Source organism: Lissotriton helveticus, chromosome 9 (assembly GCF_964261635.1).
Source record: "Lissotriton helveticus chromosome 9, aLisHel1.1, whole genome shotgun sequence".
Lineage (NCBI taxonomy): Eukaryota > Metazoa > Chordata > Amphibia > Caudata > Salamandridae > Lissotriton > Lissotriton helveticus.
In genome coordinates, this window is record NC_136070.1 from 806,418,668 (window position 1) to 806,444,713 (window position 26,046).

The window sequence follows — 26,046 nt, forward strand, 5'->3', positions numbered from 1 at the left end:
TGGGGCAGGACAAGCATTTCCAGAAATGGGATCAGAGCTAACCTCATAGCCATTATATGAGGAAAAAGATATAAGTAAATGCTGGGGTGTGATACTTCCCCCAAATTCCAGCAAGCAAAACAATTTTACAGATTTCCTGTTGATGCTTTAAGGGAGAGTAGACTTCTCCACTGAGAACGTTTTGAAATTTTTCCGATCAAATTCCTAAAACGCCGCAGACCCTTATAGGGCAGACATGAAATATTCCAGTACTTTTATGATGCACCAGAGAACCCTCACCTTTCCTAGGAGTAGATCTTTTTTAATGTCTTAGTCAGAAAATACATCCACTATACAAAGGCCATAATTTGTTCATGGGTGACACCCTTATGCCAATGAGTACATTCAATATGACAGTGGCAGAAATTTACCATTGATACTTCAGCCACAGTCATGGTACCTCTAAAAATTCCCTCCGGTATACAAGGGTCAGCATTTTGCCATAGATACCCCCTATAAAATGAGTACAGGAAATCTTTGACAAGAATCTCAAATGTTAATATTGGAAAGTAACGAATTCACATTCTAACGTAATATCACAGCTTCCAACTGATCTTATAAAATGCCTGACTTCTTCGGCAACCATGGAGTTCATCCAGTAACACTTTGAATTTTGGGGTTTTTGAGACCCAACTTGCAATGCAAAAAAACGGTATCCCGGAATAAAGCATTGTGGTGAATGGAAAGCCAGGAATGGCTGAAGGTGTCACATGATCCTCAATCCAGCACTATACCCCAAAGCCTCAGCCCTAGTTTCCCTCTTTGTGCCATCCCACGTTCTTAGTCCACTCTTCCCTCTTGCACCAGCCCCATTATTGAAGATGGAATTAAGTAGGCATCTAGTGCCACGGAAGGAGTAGGTATTCTGTGGGTGCTTTTGTAGAAATATGTGTATATTCATGAGAGTTGTGTAATTTTTATATGTGCCGAGTAAGATGTGTGCTCATGTAAGTGCTGGGTGATGGCGAATAGTGTGAGTGAGTGCAGCATGAGTGGTGCGAGTGCATGGTGAGAAATGTGCAGATGTGAGTGTCAGGTGAGCTGCATGAATGCAATGTGAGAGGAGCGCTCATGTAAGTGTCGATTGAGAGGAGTATGTGCAGAGTGAGAGGAGTGAGTGCAGGGTGGTGTGAGCGGTGTAAATGCAGGGTGTGTGGTGCAGGATGAGTGGTGAGAGTGAAGACTGATCTTTGAGAGTGACTGGTGAGAGGAGTTAGTCCAGAGGAAGTGGTGTGTCACAATGAGTTCTGGCAGACTATTGTCCCTGTGTGCAGGCAGGATGAATAGAGTGCCTGTATGAATGCAAGTTGAGAGGTTTGCCCATGTGAGGGCAGGGTAAGAGAAGGAAGTGCAGGGTGAGTAGTGTGACTCCAGGGTGAGGGCTGTGCTTGTTTGAATGGTGTGAGTGCAGGGTGTGTGCTCTGCCCATGTGAGTGTAGATGTGCATGAAGATGTGAGTGAAGGCTGAGCTGCGTGAGTGACAGGAGTACCTATGTGAGTGCACAGTGAGCGATGTGACAGAGTGAGAGTAGGGTGAGAGGAGTGACTAAAGGATGCGTAATGAGATATAAAAGATTGGGTGCGGGGGAAAGTGCAGCGTGGGAGGAATGAAAGAATGGTGAGTGAGCTACTTGTTTTAGTGAGATTGCAAAGTGAGCAGTGAGAGTGACAGGTGTGTGAAGAAGGTGAATAGTGTGCTCATGTAAATGCAGGGTAAAAACTGTGATTGCTTTGTGAATTCTGTGAGTGCAGTGTGATCACTGAGTGCAGGGTGAGCGATGTGTTCTTGTGACCACAGGATAAACAGAGGGAGAATGGCATGAGTTCATGGTGAGGGGCATGAGTGCAGTGAGGTCGCTATGAGTGGAAGGTGAGCGGTGTGCTCGTGTGAGCGCAGGTTAAGAGGTGGATGGATGGTGAGTATAGGGTGAGCGGTGAAAGTGACAAGTGAGTGGAGTGTCATGTGCATGCAGAGTGAGTGGTGTGCTGATGTGAGTGCAGAGTATGAGATGGGTGAATGGCGTGAGTGCATGGTGCGCAGTGTGAGTGCAGTGTGATCGATGTGAGTGCAGAGTGAGCATGAAAGTGAAGGGTCAGTCGCGGCCGGAACAGGTAAGCGCAGTGGAGGGGTCGAGGCGGGGAAAAGTCGACAGACTCCGGAATATGTTTCATTTATTTATTTATTTAATTATACCTATTCCGTCATCCATCGACTCCCCCCCCCCCCATCCCCGCTTACCTGCGCTAGCCGCCGCTGTGAAGGGTGAGTGATAAGAATGAGGATTGAGTTGTCTGAATGCAGGATGTATACCTAGACACCTGGAGTAACTCAGCATTGTACTGATGGCTGGCATAGAGGTTTCAGATATGTTAAGCTATTGCTATAATGGCATTAACCCCTTAATTGCTGCCGTCGGCCAACGGTCGTCACGGCCACTACCTCCCCAGTGCTGCGCACGACCGTTGGACGTCCATTCAGCACTAGTTCCAATGGACAGCGCAGCACTGGGGAGGTCTATTTACAACGCTTTAAAGGGGTTAATCAGGGAACGAGGATGGAGGAAATAAATAATGAGCCGATCCTGCAACAAACTTTCAGTCTCCTAATTAGGGCTCCTAGCTGATTGGATTTCTACCGGCACCATCGGTATTTTGATGTCCCAGTCAGTACAAAAATAAGCAAAATCACCTAAAGCCGATATTTTTAGCATTTATTTGTGCGTACTTCAAACAGCAAATACAAATTGAAAGCACTTCTAGATGTGTTTTAGGGCTGCATTCATGATCCATAACTAATAATTACAATTTAATTTTAATTTTAAAAAAAGTAACACGAGACAGAAAAGTCATGTTACAAATAAAAGCATACCATTTTATTTACAGCCCTATTTAGTTTCACTGCAAGGCCTTTGCAGACTCTTTAAACAAATGACTGGTATTTTTATATTGGAAAGGTGGCACGCCTACTCCTGAGAAGCCTTTACACTAAATGTATTCTCCCACTATGACAGTAAAAGTAAAATACTAGTGTAAGGAATTGCGAATAGACAGAGTTGGGACCGGGGGGTCCTGGAAAAAGCCTTGTTAACAAGTTCCAAAGGTATCTAAATGGTCTTATTAAGACCTGTGAAAAACTCGGGTGGTGCGGAGATAAGACTCCAGGCACTGCCCAGCCGAGTCCACAGCAACTCAAGCTGGAGCAGCCCGGGCTGAGTCACATGAAGGGGGTGGGGGGGCTAAAGCCCTTTTTACCTCTATAGGTGTTGCACACCTGCATATGACACCATAGGTCAGTGGAGGGAAACCACGCTACACTGTGTAGCTATCGGTTTGCGCCCACAGTGATGCAGCCGTACATCAGAACACTCACCAGGTATGTGACAGAGTTATTGTATGCAGGTGCTTCATTCTCTATGATAATCATAGCATCATACAATCGCTACATGTAGCTTAGATAGCTGCATGAACAAGGCCCAACAGTCCATTCAATTAGTTGGGTGAGACAGACCCTGTGTCCGACCTTTACGCAGTTCTTGCTTTTCTTACTAGCACAACCCAACTCTTTCACACATCACCACCCCAGAATGGAACACAAAACCCATCCTCATAGTGAGGGACATGGTTGGCAGTGGCAGAATGAAAACCCTACACATTGAATGCTCCTCACTACATTTCATTTCTACTCTTTGATCACAGCGTCTCGCCAAAGCCAGAACACCCAGTTCCTCTTTCCTTTGCCCCAGTGCCCCTCCATAGCATCTCACCACATCCCTATTTTCTTTCTCTCATTCTCAGTATCCAGCCACAGGCCACAACCTCTCCAGAGATAGAGAATCCCCCCACTGCCATACATGTCATTTATGGGTAGCAGCCCTTTGCAAACCCTGGCACTGCCTTTGCGATCCCTGGCCTCTGAGGTGGCAAAATCAGTGCCAAGAACACAGGGGAGGCTCTTCGTTCCTTAATTTGAGCCTGCTATTAGTGTAATAAAAAACGGAGCACACTTAGCTGGATGGGACCTTCGGTGGCAGCTGTGGTAAGTGAAAATATTTTCTAATGTATTTTGTGTGCGTGTTTGCAGGTGACAGTGTTTATGTTAGAGAGCATGTATGTGTAAGCATGTGTGTCTGTGGGCCCGATTCACAGAACTAACTGACGAGAACCTAAACTTGCTACCATTTTGGTATTCACAGAAGGCACTTACTCATTTTGGTATTCACAGTAGGCACTTACTCATTTCGGTATTCACAGATGTTAGGAGTCCTAACTTTAGGACTCCTTAAGGCCTTCTGTGAATACTGAAAGTCTTAAAGTTAGGATTTTTCTCAATTTAGGAGTAGTAAAGTTAGGACTACTAACTTTAGGACTCCTAAACTGAGAAGAATCCTAACTTTAAGACTTAAGGTATTCACAGAAGGCATTTAGGAGTCCTACAGTTAGGAGTTCTAACTCTACTACTCCTAAACTAAGAAAAATCCTAACTTTAAGACTTTCGATATTCACAGAAGGTATTTAGGAGTCCTAAAGTTAGGACTCCTAACTTCTGTGAATACCGAAATGAGTAAGTGCCTTCTGTGAATACCAAAATAGTAGTAAGTTTAGGATTTTGTCTTAAGTTAGTTCTGTGGATCGGGCCATGTATGTTTAAGCATGTGTGTAAGTGAAAGTAATTGAGAGTCAGTAACAGGTAGTGAGTGAGATTGTGTGAGATTGGGGCCCAAATGTACTATTCTTTGGTCGTTGTGCTCTACTCATGTGCACTCTGCACGGTTCTGGTCGCGGCTAACTCACACTGGACGCCGCTAAGCTGACACACCATCGTGAGCCCATCTGTTATCTATTCCCCATCGGTTTATTGTAATTCCTGCATGGCAATTACCAACGCACTCATTTCCCTGGACTCGTTCCCCTAATAGGGCTCCTGTCAACCTTGACCCATTGACGCCATTGACAGGCTGCACACTCCTAGCTCGCATTCCTTGGCTCCCCAGCTCCTCGTGGGAGCACCATCCTTATCACCAGCAATTCTCGCTACTAAATCCAGATCCTCTCCACACCGGACCTTTTTTGCCAATCTCAGGCATAATGTAAGTCCTGATGATGATCCCAATATCAGTGAACGGTATTCCAACGTTATCAACACCCAGTACCATGACTACTGCATATATCATTGCTGTATACATTTTATAGCATTGGTACCATAAATTGTGACGTATACTGTGTAGTATTATTATTTGTCACTTCTTCCTAAATGTCTGAGTCTTATCGTTTCCCCTCTCTGATGTCTCATGTTTCCCACTCCAATTGAGTTTCTCTTTTTTTGTTATGTGATTTAACAAATACTCTTATTCCTTTATTTCACGAGCTTGCGGCATACAACTTATTTCACTTTTATGCCTATTTGATTATTGTATCCTTATACCAAGGACCGCTTGATTCTCAAAAAACAATCCTTACCCGTGGTCCCTGGCATACCTTTGGGTTCCTTTGGCCTTGAAAACATTCTTTGACACAAGGCAATGTTTGCCCAAAGAAGTTGCGCTGCCTTGCGCTAAGAGACACCATGCACCATATCTTAAACTATATGGTGCATTGTTTTGCTTCCTGTGCACTGGTGCACTTTTGGCAGCCATGCCCCAACGCACACACACGAAGGCCATAGTGCAAGTGTGTGTACATTCTCTGAAGCATAGGTTTTGTAATGGAAAGGGCTCCCTTCCAGTACAAAAACTATGCTTTAAGTCTTTTTCCACTTTGTATGTGTGCTGTACAATTCAGCACACATGCAAAGCCAGGAAAATGAGACAAAATGAAAACATTTCTCCGTGTTACACCTGCCTCGAGGAGTCGTAAGATTTAGCCACATATTCCTGTCTAACAATGTTTGTTGATAGGGTTTCATGTTAAAACCCATAGGTGGTTGCATGGGAACACCCAGGCTCCACCCATAGAATTCCCACTTGATGCACAATAACGCAAAGTAGTGCATAGGGTAATTTTGCAAAATTTTGGGATACTATCCATCGCAAATCAGGGTTTGCGTTGGATAATAAATCCCATCCTAGCACTTACCGCCAGGTTTATGTCTCAGTTGTGTAAAACGTTAGTAAACCTGGGCCTGAGTGTCTGTATGTATGAGTATGAATGAGATTCAGAGCAAATGCAAGTGAGTGGAAAAGAATGAGTGTAAGGGAGTGTAAGAGAGCTTGAGTGTGATGTTTGGGTCATGTGAAATGTCTTCTTGGAAAAATTAGGGTCAAGGGACATATGATGTCACTTCCTGTGATGTCATTACGGTCAAAGGGCATGTGATGTCACTTCCCTAACTCTGCCCTTTTGTCGAATCGCCTCCCATATGCCTCTCCCCCACCGTTCCCTTCTTGGATGGCGTCTGTTTTTCTCCTACTGTAACGCTTCTAATTCAAGAGCACCAAGTGCTCCATACTGCTTGCCACGGGCCTTCTACAGGTGTCATTGAACCAGTAAAGGAACCTCTTGCAACTGCATCCCCATGGCAACTGTGTAGTCTATGAAAGAGATACCACTTCCCTTCCGGAGTGTTAACACACTGCAAGAACAGACTCCCCAGAAGCTCTGTGTATGCTCGTTCAATTGTTTCCCAGGCAACTGTGGTGGTTCCACGTGAGTGAGAAACCCCTCCATCGCCTTCACCAAATCCAGGCACTTACCTCCTCCAGGGGTGCAGCTACGCCTGAACTTCAGAGCACTCTAAGACATTGGGGTGTGCGTACCACTTTAAGCAGTGGGGGCAGAGCTATACTCAGAGCTGGTATGAGAGAATCCCATAACAAATTGTGCATTTTAAACATATTGGCAGCCCTCATAGGATTAAATCAAATCGGTTTTTATGAATTAGTTATTTTATGGGCTACTGAAAACGATTTTTAAATGGGATTGAGTGCATTCACAAATAAAATGCAGCTTTTTCAGATTTGAACACAAAGAACATTAGCACCAGTTTTTGCAAAGTTATTTCAAGGAAACAACCCTTTTTTTGCCTATTCTTCTCAAATTCCTTCTATGGCGAAATAATGCACTCATGCAGTATTTATTATTGCACGTCCAAAAAGGTGCTCCTGCCCATTGCTGAATAAGGGTATGCTTTCAGTCTACCCACTTGGACATTGCTACATGCCCATGTTTGAAATCACACTAATGTGGGCATGTCTTCATAGCTCCATACGCAGGACTTAGGACCTGATGTTGTGGTGTCAATAAATCAATATATGGGATGAATCCCTCCATTGATATGTTCTTATCTGAGGAACTAACAGGGATAATGGCACTATTTTTGCCGTGTCAGTAAAATTAAAATGAATAGGTGGAAGTCTTTCCCACCATCTATACATTTTTTGTGACATGCATAGTGAGGTGAAAATATACATTGCATTGTTTCCAGACAATCCTACAGTTACTAAATTCCATCAAAGAGTCACTGGACTATAATCAATAATAATTCTATGATATACTGATATGGGCAAAAAATCAAAAATAAATGCCAGCACTGATCACAATTACAATTCTTGTGTTAATATTCTGGGAACTGTGTTTGTGAGCTTCATGGGATCTGTTTTTATGTGGTCTGGTTGTTTCTCATTCCTAATTAACGTCAAAGTCTCTCCTAGAGAAACATTTGCATAGTCATTTGACTCCCACACATTAAGGTGGGTTTATTTGCTTCCAAAAATATATTATCAGCAGCTCCACAGTGTATAAACAAAATACACCCAACTCTGGCATTCTGGGACAGGTTTGAAAACTTCACTGGATCTTGCAGAATAAAAGTGACCCGCCTGTCTTTTATCGTGAGATGTTAAGTATGTTACCAACATTTGCATAGTGCAGTTCCTCCATTTGTATGGTCCCATAGTGCTTTCACAGTCTGGTGAACATATACCTACTACTTTGTGTTTTGCTGAATGCAATATTATATAGGGTTTATATTGAAAGGCCCTGTCTATATCCTGCTCACCCTAACGGAATAACCATAAACTAGCTCCAGCCAAGCCTACCCTCTAAAGAACATTAATTTACAGTTTATCAGATAATATGGTATTGATCTTTAGCACAATATATAACACAAATATAGCTTCACTGTATCAGAAGTAAAAACAGAGTTGGAGACTAAATAGAGTCTACCTCGTTAGAGGAGGCAGGGAAATAGACATATCGGGCGAGTATGTCCGATTGTAGGTTTCTACTTGGTGATATGTTAAGATACATTTGTATAGTGTTGTATTACCATTATTTTGGCACAACAGTGCTTTCATGTACAGATGTATTGTATTGCACTGTAGTTGCATTTTTAAAGGTCTGCCTACCGCTTGCAATGCAGCGAAGTGCATTTCTGGACATTTAGGATGCCACTTCGTATGAGTAGTATGAATGGAAAAGTATATGTTTGTCATTGAAGCTGGTACGGGTAGTGTTTTGATACCATGCATCTGTGCCAGAGTTGAGCTTTTATTGTGTTTTGTTGATGTGCCTATTTATTTATTTATTTATTTATTTATGGATTTCTAAAGCGCGTAGCTACCCTAGGGCGTCCCAGCGCTGACATACAACCTATTGTTCCAGAAGGAGAGGGGGAGAGATAGACATGTTATGGGAAGAGCCAAGTTTTTAGTTGCCTGCGGAAAGAGAGTAGGTTGTGTTCTCTTCGAATGGAAAGGGGAAGAGAATTCCACATTTTAGAGGCGTTGTAGGCAAACAATCTTCCCCCCGATCGGGCTTTGTTTATTCTTGGAATGCAGGCAAGGGAGAGAGAATCAGACCTGAGTTGTCTGTTAGGGTGGTAGGGTTTGATGAGGGACTTCAGGATTGGCGGGCCTTTGTCTTGCATTAACTTATGTGTAATGCATAAGGACTTGAAAGTGACCCTTTCTTTGATCGGGAGCCAGTGGAGACTTTTAAAAGCCGGTTTGGCCGAACATCTGGGCTTGGTTCCTGTAAGGAGTCTGGCGGCTGCATTTTGGGTGCATTGCAGTTTTTTTATGACTGAGGCAGGAGCTCCTAGATACAGGGCATTTCCGTAATCCTGTCTGGAGTTCACCAGCCCCTGGATAAGCGTTTTCCTGGATTGGAAGGGGAGTAGATGAAGGATCTTTCGTGCTTGATGAATGAGACCGGACCAAATGCCAGAGGTTTTCCTGGCTTGGGGTTTAAAATTGAGCTCCTGGTCCAGCCAGATCCCCAGGCTCTTGACTTCGGCTTTCGGAGTAGGGGGTAAGCCCATGCATGGTGGCCAAGAGAGGGACGTGGGGAGTTTGCTTGGGTTGCCTAGCAGAAGAATCTCGGATTTCTCTCCGTTTAATTTGAGGCGAAATTCACACATCCAACGATGGATGTTATTTAGGCACTCCGCTAAGTTGTCCAGGCTTTTGCATGAATGGTTTAAAGATCCCACCAATTGGTTGTCATCGGCATACATGACTGTTTTTATACCAAATGGGGTAATGACGTCCTCTAGGGGGGACATGTAGACATTAAAAAGCGTGGGGCTCAGGGAGGAGCCCTGAGGAACCCCACACTGTAAGGGAAAAGCCTTGGACAACAGAGGTCCATCGGACACCTGAAAGGTTCTACTTTCCAGGAAGGATTTGATCCAGGACAGGGCGGTACCAGACACTCCTGCCGAGCTGAGCCGGTGGAGAAGAATGGAGTGATCCACCGTGTCGAAGGCGGCACTTAAGTCGAGGAGGATCACTGCCACTGATCCTCCTGCGTCTATGATGGTTCGTGCCTCTTCGACCACGGCAAGAAGTGCGGTATCAGTGCCCTGTCCAGGTCTAAACCCTGTCTGGGAATGGTGCAGAAGATTGTTGGTCTCTAGAAAGAGAGACAGTTGGGAATTAACAATTCGTTCGGCGATTTTTCCCATGGCCGGGAGGAGCGAGATGGGTCTGAAGCTGGATAAATCTTTAGGGTCTAGGTGGGGTTTTTTCAGCAGAGCCCTGACTGTCGCTTTTTTCCAGTTCTCTGGAACAATGCCTGATGCCAGAGATTTGTTAATCAGTTGGGTAAAGGGCGGCGTGATAATGTCGGCGACCAGTTTTAATTTGCTCAGCGGAACAGGATTCGATGGGGCCCCGCTTTTCACGGATTGTAGGGTGGACAGAAACAGATCAGTAGTGACCACGGGGAAAGCTTGGAGGCGTGGAGTTTCTACACCCGGGGGAAAGGTGTTGGGTAGTTGGGAGGGGGTGGGGGGCGGAAGGGATTTCAAGATATTACTGATTTTTGTAGCGAATAATTCGGCTATTTGATTGCATCTAGTACCAGATAGGTCTGGTACAGAAACCGGGACAGGGGTTTTTGTGAGGAGGCGCACGATGCGATAAGTTTCTTTAGAGGAATTTGAGGCTGTCTGTATTGCTTTCTCGAAAAAGTTTGTCTGTGCATTTTTTATACTGGATTTGTAACGTTTTATAGCTGATCTGTATGCGTTTTTGCTTTCGGTTACCCAGTCCCGCCTCCAGAGGCGTTCAAGTTTTTTGCACTGTTTCCTAAGCAGTTGTAGATCTTGGGTAAACCATGGAGATTTAAGGCTTCTCCTCTTACTGGGAAGGGGTTTGACGGGAAGGATTGTATCCAAAGATTGATCTATCCAGTCGCGTAGTTGCGCGTCTGCCTGGGATGGGTCGGAGTCCAACGCTGGCAGGGTCGGAGCAAGTGTATGAGCCCATACAGCTATGTCCAGTTTCTGCCAGGGACGGGATGGTGCTTGTCCCGGGGAAATCTCAGGTATTTCTGCCGATAGCTTGAGGTTAAAGGGTATAAGGAAATGGTCTGACCAAGGGATGGGGGTAGGGGTATTCACTACTAGCCTCGAAAGGTTTGTGAATATAGGGTCTAATATATGGCCCAGGGTGTGGGTTGCGTGGCTGTTTTTTAAGTTGAGAGTAAGAGAGGCTAGATCGTTTTTGAGCTCGATGGCTATTTTGTTGTTTAGATCGTCGAAGTGAAGGTTTAAGTCTCCCAGTACCGTAAAGTTGGGAGTTAGGCATGCCAGAGAGGTGATAGCTTCCACTAGTGAATCACAGAAGAGTCGTTGGTATCCTGGTGGGCGATAGACTAGGATCCCTGTAAGGGTTGTATCAGGTGGCAAGTGAATAGAGAAGTGGACGTTTTCGCAGTCCTGGATTGGGCTGTCCTTGAAAGTGCAGGACAGGTGATCACGGTAAATGATAGCTATCCCTCCTCCGGTACCAGAGGGTCTGTCCAGATGTTTTATGAGGTAACCTGGGGGGAGTGCTTGGACGATATCTGGGTCCGAGTTGGCATTAAGCCATGTTTCAGTAAGGAAGAGAACTTCAATCTCTAAGGACTGTAAAAGCATGTTGATTTCCACTTGGTGTTTAGGGAGGGATCTACAGTTCAATAAGGCCATACTAATCAGGGGAGGTTTCTTCGAAAGGCTTGGGGAAAGTTTGTATGGGCAGTGTGCACAGCGGGACTGTCCTTCTTCTAATGGTGAAGTACTCTGACAGGGAGTCGTTGCACCTCTTAGCTTGAGGAGAGTTTCCCGGGTGTACCTCCGAGGGGAGGGGGCAGGAGCAGGGGGCCTGGGCTCTAGGCTCGGTCTGGCGCGGACGGGCGCAGACGGGCTTGCCTTAGGCACGCCTTCGGCGCGCAAACGGCGCTCCCGCTGCGCTCGTCCGCTGCGCTTCCTGTGGATGCACATATTTTATGCCCGAGGGAGGGGGGAGAGGGCGTGGCCTAAAAAGGGGCGTGGCCTCTCTCATGGCCGGTAATGGCGTCAGGGGGAGTGTTGTGGGGGGCTGCGCGGCAGCGCTGCGATCCGCTGTGCTTTGCCTGTCCCAAATGAGCGAGTGCTCTGCAAGTAACCTCCCAAGCAGGTGAGTTAAAAATACAAGAATTTGTGACAATCAATTTGTAAAAGCAGTTTAAATTAAGTTTTTAAAACAGAGTAGAAATGCAATAGAAAAGCTCCCGGCTTCCGCCTCAGGAGGTAGGAGTATCTGACAGTCGCTAGTAATCAGCGGTGTTTTAAGCTCGGTGACGGGGGCGTGGCCTAAAAAGGGGCGTGGCCGGTAATGGCGTCAGGGGGAATATTGTGGGGGGCTGACATTTTGACTTGGACTTTTGGTCCAAGTCAAAATGAGGAAGACTTGAATTGCTTTGAAAACTTTGAACCCTCAAATTATGTGTCTGCAAGAAACCTGGGTCGGTTTGTAAAGCCTTTGATTGTAGTGGATATTTTGTGTTTTCCAGGCATGCTAAGCATTCTGAAGGAGGCCACGCTAGTGGGAGATGGGGATGGGGGGGCATTCTGTTAAACAATTCAATTAATTGGAACCAGACGGTTTTTAGTCATCCATCGAATATATGCCTATCCTTGAAGTTGGTTGCCCATCTTCCTTCCTTTTGGCAACAATTTATATCCCACCTGGGAGACATAGTGAACATTTGGTGAATTTATTTTTTTCATTTATTTATGATATAGCTATCAGGGAAGAGTGTCTCTATGTAATAATCATGGGAGACTTAAACGCCAAAGTCTCTAATACCGCCTCTGAAATTTATGCTAATCCTATTAAAGTAGAAATTTGGGGCTAGATGTAGGTAATTCCCATTTACAGACTCTTAAATACCGAATTTTACCGATTCGGTATTTAAGAGTCTGTAAATGGGAAGGGGGCAGATGTAGGTAATTTTAAAATCTGAATTACCGAATCTGTAAAATTCGGTATTTACCGATTCTGTAAATACAGAATCGGTATTTCCCATTGAATCCTATGGGCTTTGAAGCCCAAAGGAATCAATGGGAAATACCGATTCTGTATTTACAGAATCGGTAAATACCGAATCCTGCAAGGGTGCAGGGGGTGTCACTTTGACACCCTCTAGCACCCCAAACACAGGCTTGTGTGCCATGTGGCACACATACATGCCCTAAGGGCATGTCTGTGTGTCACATTGCACAGGTGTGCATGCACAGATGTGCATGCACACCTGAATTCGGTATTTTACCACACAATAGGATTGTGTGGTAAAATACCGACTCTTAAGGGCCTGTGGCACTGTAAAGTGTGCCACCTACATTTGTAATTACAGAATCTGTATATTTACCGATTCGGTAATTTACCGAATCGGTAATTTTACCGAATCGGTAGATATACCGATTCTGTAACTTTAAGCCCCCTACATCTGAAAACCCTAATACCGGTCGGAAACGGCCGAAATCGGCCATTTCCGACCGGTATTAGGGCTCCTACATCTGGCCCTTGGTCTGTACCAGAGATCCTACTCCCAGAAAATATAAGAATGGACAAAAGAGGGTTCTCCCTTCTTGAGGTCCTTAGAAGATTGGACCTGATCACATTAAATTAAAGAATGCCCTCACATGAAGTGGCTCCTTCCACATTTCATTCCCTACCACCCATAGTCTTTTAGATTATGTGGTTGTTTCATATCAAATGTTTGGGGTCTGTGAAAGCTTTTATGTTCTCCTGATAGTAATGAGAGACCATACTATAGTGGCCATGTCAGCGGCTTTTAAATTGCATGTATTAGGCCCAGGGATCTTTGTTTTGGGCACGCCCGCTTTTAACAAATCAAATTGCCGATCCTTTTGGACCTCAAAAAATATGGCTGCGGTCAGCTTGAAAATTAAGGGGGTTTATGCAGACCAGTTGGGAAGGGTTCAAATGGAAGAGATTCACAAATTAAGTTCTAGTTATGGCGGCCCGTCTCCCTGATCTAAACAGGGTATTTTCCCTTTCAAAACATTAAGGCTCGTTTTTTTTTTTCCCCTCCAAATGAAATGGCTTTTAATAGGATTTATCTATTTTTTAAAAACTTTTCTGTGTATCTACTAGGATTTTTTTTTTTTTAGTATTATTTCTACTCATCTTTTGGGAGTATGACCATTGCAATATTTCTTGGAATTCCCTGTCTTTTCCTGTACTTAGTATATCACACTCTGCACTTTACTTGTTTTATAAGATTGTTTTCCTTTTTTTGAATTTCTAAAAAGTTTTGGAAGCACTGATTTAGATTTCTTCGTTTCTGTTCCTGCCCCCTTTCTCTTCGGCAAGAGTGCATGAAGGTACAGAACTCACCTGTACATCAAGGTCTGAACTTAGCGTGGGCGTGGTCGGGCGGTGCGCCCTCAGCCTGAGAGGGGGAAGTGGTCAGACTGGTGGGTGAATGGTAGTGGGAAGCTGGAGGCTGCTCATCTTCAGTCTGAGACAGTGGATGGTCCACCATCAGGCACGCCAGGTGCAGGACTACATAAAAAAAGTTGCACCGCAGAAGACATGCATTGTGGACTGTACTGACCCCAGTTGAGTCCTCCTAGCTGCTAGCCAATAGCTTTTATGACTGCTGTCGAATAAAGTTTTGAAACTTGACTTGCTAGCCAATAGGAGAGTAGCTAGAGTCAAGTGACTGGAGGGCCGTACATCATAAAAATAAAGGGGTATCATGATACCAGTTGGTAAAGTGTGTAGGATTAAAGCTAGGGCTGGCCTGGAAAGAGAGGCAGAAACCCAGAAAACTATTCAACAGGCCTGCTGCTCAGGGGAGGGACTTAAAGAGTGCAGGCCCCTAAAATAAGTGCGGGTGGTGGTGCCCACTAACACAGCAGTCCAACGGATTCACTTGGTGCCAGTAGTCTACGAATGAGCTGCTTGTGCAGTCACACATGCAGATGATTATTACATTCAACTTCGAGTGTTGTGAAGCTTTAAGTTTTGCGGTGCGTCCATTGGGGGCGTTGAGGCGTTGCCCCACTATCCCATGGACGACCGCACCCGCACTGCCAATCAATCATTAAGTTATTTTAAAATAAATGCGCACTGACTCAGGCACCCGAGCACTGCGCGCGACCGTTCCGGGACCAGCCCGACTGAATCGGGCATCCATAAGGTAGTGGGCCGTGGGGGGCGGGGCTGCAGCAGAGAGAGTGACAGGCAGGCAGGCAGCGTGAGCACACAGACAGGCAGCAGGCAGTGACTGCGCAAGCTAAAACCCGGAGTCGTCAATATTTTGACTTCCCCGCGCATGCTCACAGTGTAGCCCTTCCCTCCCCCCCCCTCTCTCTAGCACACACAGACATAGCAGGACTCGGGGGCCCGGGCTCATTTAGGGCAGATAGTCTCCTGCTCGTAGGCCAATCCTGGCGCAGTGGCGCTGATAACAATGCGCCAGGATTGGCTGGTGCAGCAGGATGGGACCGCGCGTGGGTGTTGGCTGAGGGCCGCACAATATGGCCAATCACATATGGCTATAATCAGCCATGTCGTTTGTGATTGGCCATTTCCCTAAGCTGCAGTGATGTCACCGCGCGTGGCGCACCACTGCTGCCACACAACAGCAAAAAACTAGTGAAGGGATAGTGAAAATAGATCATCAGCACGAAGGTAAGGAGAGTGGACCATGTGACTCGTGCGTCGTCGTGACTGACTCGCAGTTTGTGCCTACAACGGATGGACCGCCTGGTACTTGTTGTAATCTGCATCGGTGGGAAGACGTCATCGATCGAGTACACTACAGAGAGAAGTTTCATCATACTAGTAAGTGCGCATGAGGGACAGAGACTGTCTGGTCTGAGGCCTCACACTTCACCTAGCCGCCGGCGTCGAGTCTGTCATTGGAGCGTTCAGGTCAGTTGTGAAATTTTAATCCTACCGGACCTGTGTGCAGGTATGGACCTGAAAAATACAAACACAAGTCTTTTTAATAATATGCTTAGAACACAATGCCTCAATCGAGGCCTATTTCGCGTCTGAAAAGCGGCTGTCATTTCTGAAACTGACACAAAACAGCACCAGTAGTTTGATAAAATGTCTCTCATTCCCCCAAGCACGCAAAACCATTTCGATGGCAGCGTTATGTTAAATGCAAATAATGTACTCAAATCGCTGTTGGACGGCGTGTTTAGTCATATACTATAACATGTCAGATGCGAAGAGCCAACATCCAGTCACCGGCTCTCCAGGCAAAGTTAACGACAACCCTGCACCTGCTGTTCCTGAAATTGATATTTTTCTGACTTTTCGTGCAACACGCAGTGGTTCGGGTCCAGGTGGAAATATTATGCTGTGCAAGAGGCGCGCACATATGAAAACAGCCGCACTATAATATTCATGGCTCAGCAGGTATTCTCGGCTCACCGTATTGAGATGAGGTTTTGGATAGCTTGTTAAGTCTCTTGTTTCACACAATTCAGTACATTGATGTGTAATAGTGTAAGACAAACCACAACTGCACCAACTAATAATGCATCACGCTGCAGAGATGCCGGACCATTACCATGTGTTTCACGCACTGGAAATGTCAATTAATATCCTGGTGGGATCAGCGCATAAAAAAATAACCGGAAATAAGAAGAGCAGCTATTTTCTGATGCTAAAACCACTTTGACACTTAATCGCTTTCTCGTATCTTATTGCATAAAATGAATCCTCTTTCCGTAAGTCTGGGCTCAGGAAAACTGTGGGCACATTGGGCGAGTGTCATTTTGAACAATCAATAAATTGTTCTGTCTGGGAATTAAGTGGCAGAAGACCCCCGTTACAACAAATCAAATCAGCATGCAAACTAGTTCTGTTTCAGTGATCAAAACGGAGATATAACTAAGAGTTACCTCTGTGAAAAGCAGTTTTACCTTAGACAGAAATATTTATTCTGATTGCTGGAATACAGCTTTTTAGATATCGGATCAGATGTGCATAGCAAGATATTTTGTTGACCTATATGGGAGGAGGGGAGGGGTGGAGTAGAGTCTGCTTATTGCAAACCATTGATTGACTTTTTTGCTCAGTATCCTTACACTGCTCGCGCTTTCACTGCCTGTCTGTAATGCTGCTTGCCTCCCTCTACCTTCCTTCCGCTGTCCATTGTTCCTGGCCTCCTCCCACCAGATCTCACTGTCCCTCATGTATGTTGCTTGCACCCTCCTGCCCTTCTCCTGCTGTCAGTGGTAACCCCACCACCCTCCTGCATTATCGCTTGCACCAGTCCCCTCACAATACTTGTCCATACCCCTGCTCATGTTGTTGCTTGCCCTACCCCGACATGTTGATTGCCTCAGCTCTGACTCGTCGTTCCTTGCCCCATCCCACTGCCCCCTTCCCGTATTGCTCATTGCCCCACCCCCCTGCCACTCTCTTGAATTGTTGCTTGCCCCGTCCCCCTCCCACATTGTGAGGCCTGTCACGCCCCTCCTACATTGTGTTGATAACCACGCAGTGGCGGCCAGTCATTTTAGGCGGAAGAGGGTGGACAGGACACACACAAATACACACTCACTCACACACCTGCACTCACTCACTCACACACATCCATTCACAACACTCATTGCCACATTTTCAAACAAGCACCAAACATTAATTCAACAAATAATCACACTTGCCTGCCGCTCTGCCTCGGAGGTTGGGGCTGCTTCCTTCCCTCATTTGTTGACCCCCCCCCCCCCCCCACCCCCCACCCCCACGAGGACTGTGGAGTTTACTGGTCTAGGTGTTAATCTGCAGTATGTGCTAGAATTTACATGGCGGACTGCCTTCAGAATTTGAATTGCCTTTCTGCTGTTACTTCCAGAGGTGTTGTTTGGTGGTGAGAGATGGTGACTTCTTTAATGAGGTGAGGTGAAACCCTACAACAGCTGACTTCACTCAGCTATCTTTACAGCTTCCTCTTCAAATCAGTTCTGTTGCCGGAAATGGTTCCCAATGTAAATGTTCTAGTCCATGTAGTAAAAAACCACCTAGCCACATGCTAGAATATAGCCATTCACCATTGGCAAGCCATTTCTACTGATTTTGTCACCAATTTACCTTGTTCTGAAGGTTGTTCAGTTATTAGAGAACTGCTGATACTTGAGTAATAAGGTTCATTTCACCTGGTTCTCTCAAACAGTACTTGAAAACACACGTTTTTTTTTACATTATATTGTTTGTTTGCATGATATTCCCACTAAGATCTTTTTCTGATCATGACGAACAAAATGTTTCTAGTCTTTGGAGATTCCTTTTGCCTGGCAATTGAACAAGCACTTTCATCGGGGTTTAACTCGCAGACCGAGGGCAAACCAACATTTCGGAACAGAACCTCTAGTGTTATGTTAAATTGTCTCTCTGTAATTGGAAGGTGTTATTGCCTCAGTGGAATTTGCATTGAATAATGCTGTTCATTTTGCAACTAGATTCTCTTTTTCTTTTTCATTTTACAATTTACGGGATGCACCCTGGGGGTCACTGAGTTTTTTTAAAGGATCATCTGGTTTATGAATTCCCTGACCTTACTCAGTTATATAATTGATAATCTAAAGGAAGCAAAGGTACATATTTGTATCTCTGCCTATGAAAGTTGTAGTAACATGCCATGAGCATGAAGCTTTACGGTGCCAAATATCACAGGAAGTGATGTGATATAATATCCCTGGAAGTATTGTTTGTTTTTCAAGGTGAAAGCTATTTTTTGATTACATCAGACATTATCTTTATGTACCTTTTTCTTGACCCGATGTAATTGAGACAGTGACTCTCCATGTCTTCTTACTGAATCAAATTCTGATTTTCGAGCTTGGTAAAAATGGTAGACCCAGATTTGTAGCTCACTTTAAATATTATCTGCCCGATAATGGGCAGTGAAGTCTCAGTTGTCAGCAGGAAAGGCAAAGCATATGTGCAAAACACCCATGATTAAACGATAATAATTTTAATGATCGCATTCAAAAAGAGTAACATCATATACCTTCCCCCACCGTCATGCCAAGGAAAGCGTCTTCCCTCCTCCTCGGTAATGCCTCCTAATGTTTCACCCCCTCATTTCTCACGCTGCTCTTCTTTCCTTCCTGACTCTTTTGCCCTCTTGTTTACTCCTTACCTCTCAGACCCCTTCTGTGACTTGTGGGACTGGCTGTTTTCACTGCTTACTCCATTCCTTTTCCACACTTGGAGTGTAAGACTAGCTTCTTCTAGAAATTGTAAAATAACCGTCACCAGGGCTTTATGTGGAAGCTTTTTCATTGTTATATACAAGCCACAGTTGCTGCTTATTTTTCTTTTGCAACTAACAACCATCGACAAAGCCAGTAGTCCTGACTTCTTGTAAGTATGATGTTACTTGTTGTATCATATATCTGGATGCAATGACAAAAACAACAAAATACCAGTTTTCAGTCTTCCTTTGAATTTGTATTTTTTGCATCTGTGAGGTACTTACCAATGCATTGTCTTTCAAAGTCTATTATGAAGCTCTGTGGTTATGATGAAGATGAATAAGTAGCTACCTATGTTATATGACACCACTTTATTAATGTAATAACTGCACTTTCACAATTGCTTTATTAACCTTCCTGCTTTCACAGATTTGCTTGAAAATGCACCATTTGTCCACTCTTTTTTCAAAATTTTCTCGGGGGGAATTCCCCCCGAACCCTCCTTAGGGGGTTCGGGCTCGCGCGCTACGCCCGCTCGCTACGGTGCAGTGTGATTAGCTTTTTACGCCTCACCAGTTTCAAATGTCACCAGCCGCCACTGGTTCCTCGTCAAAGCGCCGTATTCTACTGTAAGTGATAATTAACTCTCAAGTAATGTAAATAATGAATTCAGTATAATGCCTAGTTGTCCAGCTCAGTTTATTTATTTCTTTTAAAGTTTTACATTTTTCTGTGAGGATCTACCGGTTACTTTAGAGCGGAATATTAGCCACCACATTTTGATCAGAAAAAAAAGTCAGCGAGGCGGAGAAGGCGCCTGACCAGGAAGTGCTGGTGCTCCCAGCGTTATTAGAGGAACGACCGTCAGGCCCGGTGTTTACATGCGGTCAGTGTTCAGTCAATAGCGTATGATGTCATAGGCAGTGAGTACTAGTACACTAATGGCAGATTTCAGATTATCGCGATATGTAGGAGCTGCATGGGAGTCTTTGAGCAGGAAGTTAGCAGCGAGTTTTAAAGATTGGGGATTTCGTGACCTTCAGGAAGGCAGGCATCATTAGCTCCTGACTCCTGTATAGTAGTTTCCTAACAATGTTGTTTACTAAATAAATTCAGACGAGTTTTGACAGGATAGATCCATCAAGGTTGTTTTTTTCTGTGAAAAATAATGTTTCGAATCAATATTTCTCAGGTTATGCGCATTTTATAGAGACGCTGTTTAAACTAACATCCCACTGTAATATCCGAGGTTTTACTATAACAAAGTATCATGTAAGCATTCTTTAAATACAGCTAAGCAATGGGAATTTTGACATGCTCCTATGAAAGGCGCACAAGACACCTCTGGATGGACCAACAAGGCTCTGATTTATAATACTTGTTTAGCTGTTCTCAGTTGAAAGAAGGCAAATTACCGTTCCAGGAAGAAATTGGTAATTTAGACGATCACTCTGAGCACCCAACTCGCCAAGGGTACAGGTCTGCTCTGTATGATTAGAATTTTATCTCAAAGTATTTCCTAAAATGTCAGCCAATTCCGTTGTAGGCTTCCTGCTTCCTGTTGATCATTGGGTCCCATTTTAGAAAAAACTTTTGTGCAGTTTCTAGAGGTATTCATCGGAAAAGTCAGTGCTCTATTTAAGTTCAACAATGCAAGAATACAACCTTGGGGAAATTCATTAAGTATTTTCCTTATGCCATTTTGCATCTTTTAGGGCCATAAAACGCGTCCCAGTGCCTCTATGGAAATCTGTGAACAGTTATGAATTGCCGGTCTGTAAGAAAGTAGGTTCAGCGAGACTTTTTGTATTTTTTTTTCAGTTTAGAATGCTTTATTCATATTATAGGCAATGTAAAACATCAGTACAGAAACTGGAAGCAACAGGATATTAATACAGTAGAGCATAGTATAAGGGGAAGTATCAAGAAATATACTTATAATAGAAAAACAGTACTAAGAGAAAATGCATTTTGAAAAGATTTTTTTGTTTTGAAGAAAGAAAAAGAAGAAGGGAAGAAACTGGGGGGGATATAGAAGAGAGAAAGGACTTTTAGTATTTTGATATGACCTCAGGCAGTCTCGTAATGCTTGTGAGCCGAGAGCCTGCACAAAGTGCTTGATGTACATTGGTATGGTTACATCTCAGATGCTATATTTGCCCAGTGTCCATGATGTCACCCAAATACATTTTCCCATTGTAGTTATCCTTAACATCGCCAAATGCACATATAGTAAGAGTCGGAGGGTGCCTACGTCATGAATGTTGATGAAGAATGATTGTTCTGCTAAGCCTGCCATATTGTATTGTATTATAATTGCATTGAATATAGCGCTTATTACCCCTGACGAGGCATCAAAGTGCTTTTTTGGCGAGTAGCACACTACTCTGGAACCTTTCAAGGATTAGTGGTGAATTAGTATAGTGAAATATCAAAATGATTTTAGTGTGGATATGTTAGTCAGCTATTTGGATTGAGAACGATGGTGGAGGGATAGAAGAAGGAGAAAAGGTTTTCATTTATATAGCTCTTGCTACCCTGATGGGGTGTTGAAGCTCTTTTGTGGCGAGTAGTACGCTACTCAGGAACCCATAAAGTATTAGTGGTGAATAAAATGACTGAAGGCAGTGGTGGAGGCCTGCGAGAGAGAGCAGACCTCCTTTATTACATCTGCATTCGAAAAAGGCAGTTATTGCAGTTCAGGTCTCTTATAGAGCCTGTCAAATAAATCATTTACATGGGCCTCGCATATGGGCTCCTCCTAATACTCCAAGTTTACAATTATTAAATGGAAGCTGGCCCTCAGACAGAAGGTACCCGACAGAGGGTGCGCTTGACAATTCAATACTATGCCATTTTGGGGGTTCGGTTTCAAATCAGTAATTTGCGTTTATAAATAGTATGATAAACCTGCTTGGTTTACACGCTATGATTCGCATCTAAGGCCCTCGCAGACCTACACTGGCTACCCATCACCAAACGCATTCAGTTCAAAGCATTGTGCATTGCTTTCAAGGCTACACATGGACTGGGCCCTTGGCAATTGTCACAACTTTTCACTCCTTACATCCCAGCAAGATCACTGAGATCATCAGACAGTGGCAACCTGATCGTCCCCTAGGTACACAAAGTCAAATGCAGGGCTCTAGGGCGGTGCGACCGGTGCCACCGCACTGGGTGCTGACTTCGTGTGGGGGCACTAATATGATGGTTTTAAAAGCACCTGCTGTAGCTTTCCTGGACTTCGGCAATTTTCAGCCACCAATAAAATTGTCAAAATAACTGCAGTGATTAATGTACTTCTTTGAGAGAGAGGGAGAGATCACAGTTTTGTGTAATAGAAGTTTCTACTCATCGTAAGGTAGTGCAGAGGGTTACCATGCCGGCTGCAAAGAACGTGCAGATCACAAAGTGTATATAATGTAATGTAAATAGGTCAGTGGGTTACTACTTTTGTCAGAGAAACCATGTTGTTGCTAGCTCTTTATGAGTTAAAATCCTAATGTAGAACAGGGAGCAAGTAACTTATCAAAGAGCTGCATGAAAACTGCAGGGTATAGGTTAGAGTGTTATGTTATGTAGGAGTCCATAGTGGAGGTGGTGACTGGAGGTGCCGTCAATGATTGTCGCACTGGGTGCCACCAGCGCTAAAGCCGGCCCTGGTCAAATGGGGAGGAAAAAGCTTCACATACACCACCTCCAAACTTTGGAACTCCCTCCTGAGATCTCTAAAATAAGAATCCAATCTGCTCAAATTTAGAAAGCACTTAAAAACATGGCTCTACTAACAACACTCCATCCTTACCTCTGCCTGCCTTTTTATGCTAAAGCGCCTAGACACCTCCGGGTCTATGTAGCGCTATATAAATCCTTCATTTAATTTCATTTCAACCAGTGATGCACATCCTTGCAAAATGAAAGGAAAGTGCGGACGCCCCCCTCTTCCTTGGAAAATACAAACAGTCCCAATGTGGATGCTGAGAGTCAGAAATCCATTTGTGACTCGCTATGTATACGTAGTGCATTGGGACGGTGTGGCTTGCACACACAAAATCTGCAACAGTGTGCCCCACAGCCTACAGAAGTGAAACAATTTTTAGTACATCAGACAAAACTTTAAACAAGTTAATTGTGCACTTTGTGCGTAGTTTTACATTGAGAGAACCCCCTATAGCGCACAAAAACTCACAGAACTCCTCGAACTGTGTACAATCGGGCTGAAAGATTTCACTAAGAATGTATGAAGCTCACCTTTCTGCCTCAGATAAGTCTAAAGTGAGTTTCGTTTTTGCCGCTAGAAACATATTCACATAATCACTTAGCTGGACTGTTTGCTTCTAAAATATATTTGGTTTCGGGGGGTTTACAAACCATACAAAACACAAGTAATGAGCATTAGCAAAGCCAATAAGTCTGGGTTTCATTTGCAAAAAGGCATGCACAAATCTCCCCTTTTCTCTGAATTAAGATTTATTATTTAGTCAAAGGTATAAAAATGCATTTTGCCATGCCACTAAAATGATTTGGCATTGTCAGTAAAAATGTCATAATGATAGAAATTAGCTGCCTTCTGCCAAGTTTGCAAGCATTTCTTAAAAATATTTGTATCAAGTTCTTTGCTTTACTGTTTGAACTACCAACACATTTACAGTTCGGCATCAATGCCTGTTATGTCCTGGTTTAAAAGGAAATTATGGTCTAGTGGCATTAGTTATGTGGCTTAGCGAGGAATCTCTGCGCCACGTTGACTCTAGTCGTCTAAGAAACAATCAGCCTGATTCATCAAGCCGAAATCGGCTCGCAAAGGGCCAGATTCTGAGAATCTGGCCCTTTGCGAGCGCTATTTTTGCATTTGGGATTCATCATCCCAAATGCAAAAATCGGTAATAGCGATTTCGCTATTTTGCGAGGAATTACATTTAAGGAATCTCTATTTGAGATTCCTTAAATGCAATTCATCAACCATTTAAAAATTGCGAATTCTCAATTTCGCCCCACTATTTACCGCGAGGTCAAACCTCGTGGTAAATAGCGAAAACTTAGAAAAATGCTTTTAAAAGCATTTTTCTAAGTTGCATGTTGCACACACACATGTCCTTTGGACATGTGTGTGCGCAACACCTGTTTCAATTTGCATTTAAGGGGTGCTACAGGGTGTCCTTTGGACACCCCTGGCACCCTTTAAATCGCTATCTTATTTGCGATTAGCTAATTGCTAATCGCAAATAAGGAATACTCCCCATTCATTCCTATGGGCCTTTTGGCCCATAGGAATGAATGGGGAGTTATTCCTTATTTGCGATTAGCAATTTGCTAATCGCAAATAAGGAATGTGTAGGAATCGCAATTCTTTTTGCGATTCCTACATGAATCCCGTTTTGCGAGTCTGTAATAGCGATTCCTTATGAATCGCTATTATAGACTCGCAAAACGGGTCTTTGATGAATCAGGCTGAATGTCTACAGAGTCAACATACCAAGGAGCATTTGAGTAATAAAACAATACTTTAAACTATCTAGCAATCCGTCTTCTACAATCAGAATAAACAACTGTTATGACTTCGCCTGGCTTCATTCGTGCTGTGGTGTGCGCGGCTACCTTTTTGCTTAATAATGCTGTTGGGGTAGTGCATACTACTAATCGGGACTGCCTGAGAAGGTGGAGAGCCACCCCACACGCCACATTAGCTTACTGAAAAGTGGGGTGATGGGAGGGAGCCTCCCGGCTCCTTCGTTTCTCTGAATATGGCAAGTACTTCCATCCACTGCGCAGCTAAGGGCTCCCTGCGCTGTCTCCTGGCCTCCTCATCTGACGTTTAGGCTTTCACCTGTTTCTTCCACCTCATGTGTGGAGGTCCTTCTGGGGTATTCCAGTAGAACACTGTGGGGTCTATTAGGATGGCAGACGGCGCCACCCTAGCGGTGCTGGGACCGACCGCCAGTGGTGCGGCGGTCCAGAACTGGCAATCAGGATGCCACGGTGGCATACACCATCCACAACATTATGGCGCCCACCACAATGCCATGGATGCTCCGTGTGCATTTGCATGCACAACATGGCAGGCACCGCGCGGTGCCTGCCACGTTGTGCATGCAAATGCAGGGGGGGTACCATAGGTACCCCCCATGTGCACCCCCAACACCCTGGGGGCCCGCAACAGGCCCCCACATTCATGCACCGCATGCATTTCCATGGCGGCAACGCCATGGAAAGGCACTACTCCCCCTGTATGGTAATATGAATGATGGTGTCTTTCAGACACAACACCATATCCAGCCCCTTTTCCACCTGGTCGACTTGTCCACCGGCCGAAAACCGGTGGACGGTCTTTCCGTCCGCAGGGGTCACCCCTCCCCATAGTAATTTGGCGAGGGGAAATGGGATGCGGGCGGAGGTAAATGGCAGGCGGATCGCCACCGCCATGCGGGCGGTGGCGATCCGCCCGACATACTAATACACCCCCTATGTCTTTACAGGCCATGATCAGGGCTGTAAGGTACGTCATGTGGAAGTAGTTCAGCTGTGTATCCTTGAACCTTGTGTTCCTAGGCACTGTGTAGGTGCACTCCAGCATCAGCTCCAGCTTTGTCCCTAAGTGGTCTGCCCAAGATGCCCTCCCATTTAATTTAGTTGCCAGCAAGGCTATCAGGGTTCGCAGAGATCAGCATCATGTATAACCAGGATGTCAACTGACGTCCATCCCCAAAGGTGAGTAGGGTTTGCAGCATGTTGTTTGCCCTCACCCATCAGGCTATGGATTGCCTGCACAATTGCAATGTACATCAGGGATTGCATGCCTGGCAGCCCACTAGCCATAACTAGGCTGTCATGGCTACTAAGGATACTCTCAGAGTAAAGATCTCCAAGCCTTTTGATCCCTGCCTTGATCCAATCCCTCAAGTGCTTTGCTGTAAGATACCCCCTCTTTGTGTGGGCAGTCCCACCAGAGGGAGTGCTGGTGCATACAGCTGGTCTACTCGACCCAAAGGTATCACCCATTTCCAGCATTGCAGGCCGGTGGCCAAGAGTTTCAGCTTCTGAGAAGGGCCTAGTTTAGACCTAATTAGAGAGCCATC

The 26,046-nt window shown here is 44.7% G+C and overlaps 1 protein-coding gene across 2 annotated transcripts in view; it reads left to right on the forward strand.

The window, feature by feature from the left end:
* The window catches only part of LOC144781885 (galectin-4-like), a 297,786-nt gene that overhangs the window by 100,965 nt on the left and 170,775 nt on the right, over positions 1-26,046 (forward strand). The window contains exon 1 of one of the 2 annotated variants that reach the window (XM_078660937.1): positions 14,120-14,228. The exons of the other annotated variant lie outside the window; for it this stretch is intronic. The gene's annotated coding sequence lies outside the window, so the exon portion shown is untranslated. Of the gene's footprint in view, positions 1-14,119; positions 14,229-26,046 lie in introns of those variants that run through there. 2 annotated transcript variants of the gene reach the window in all.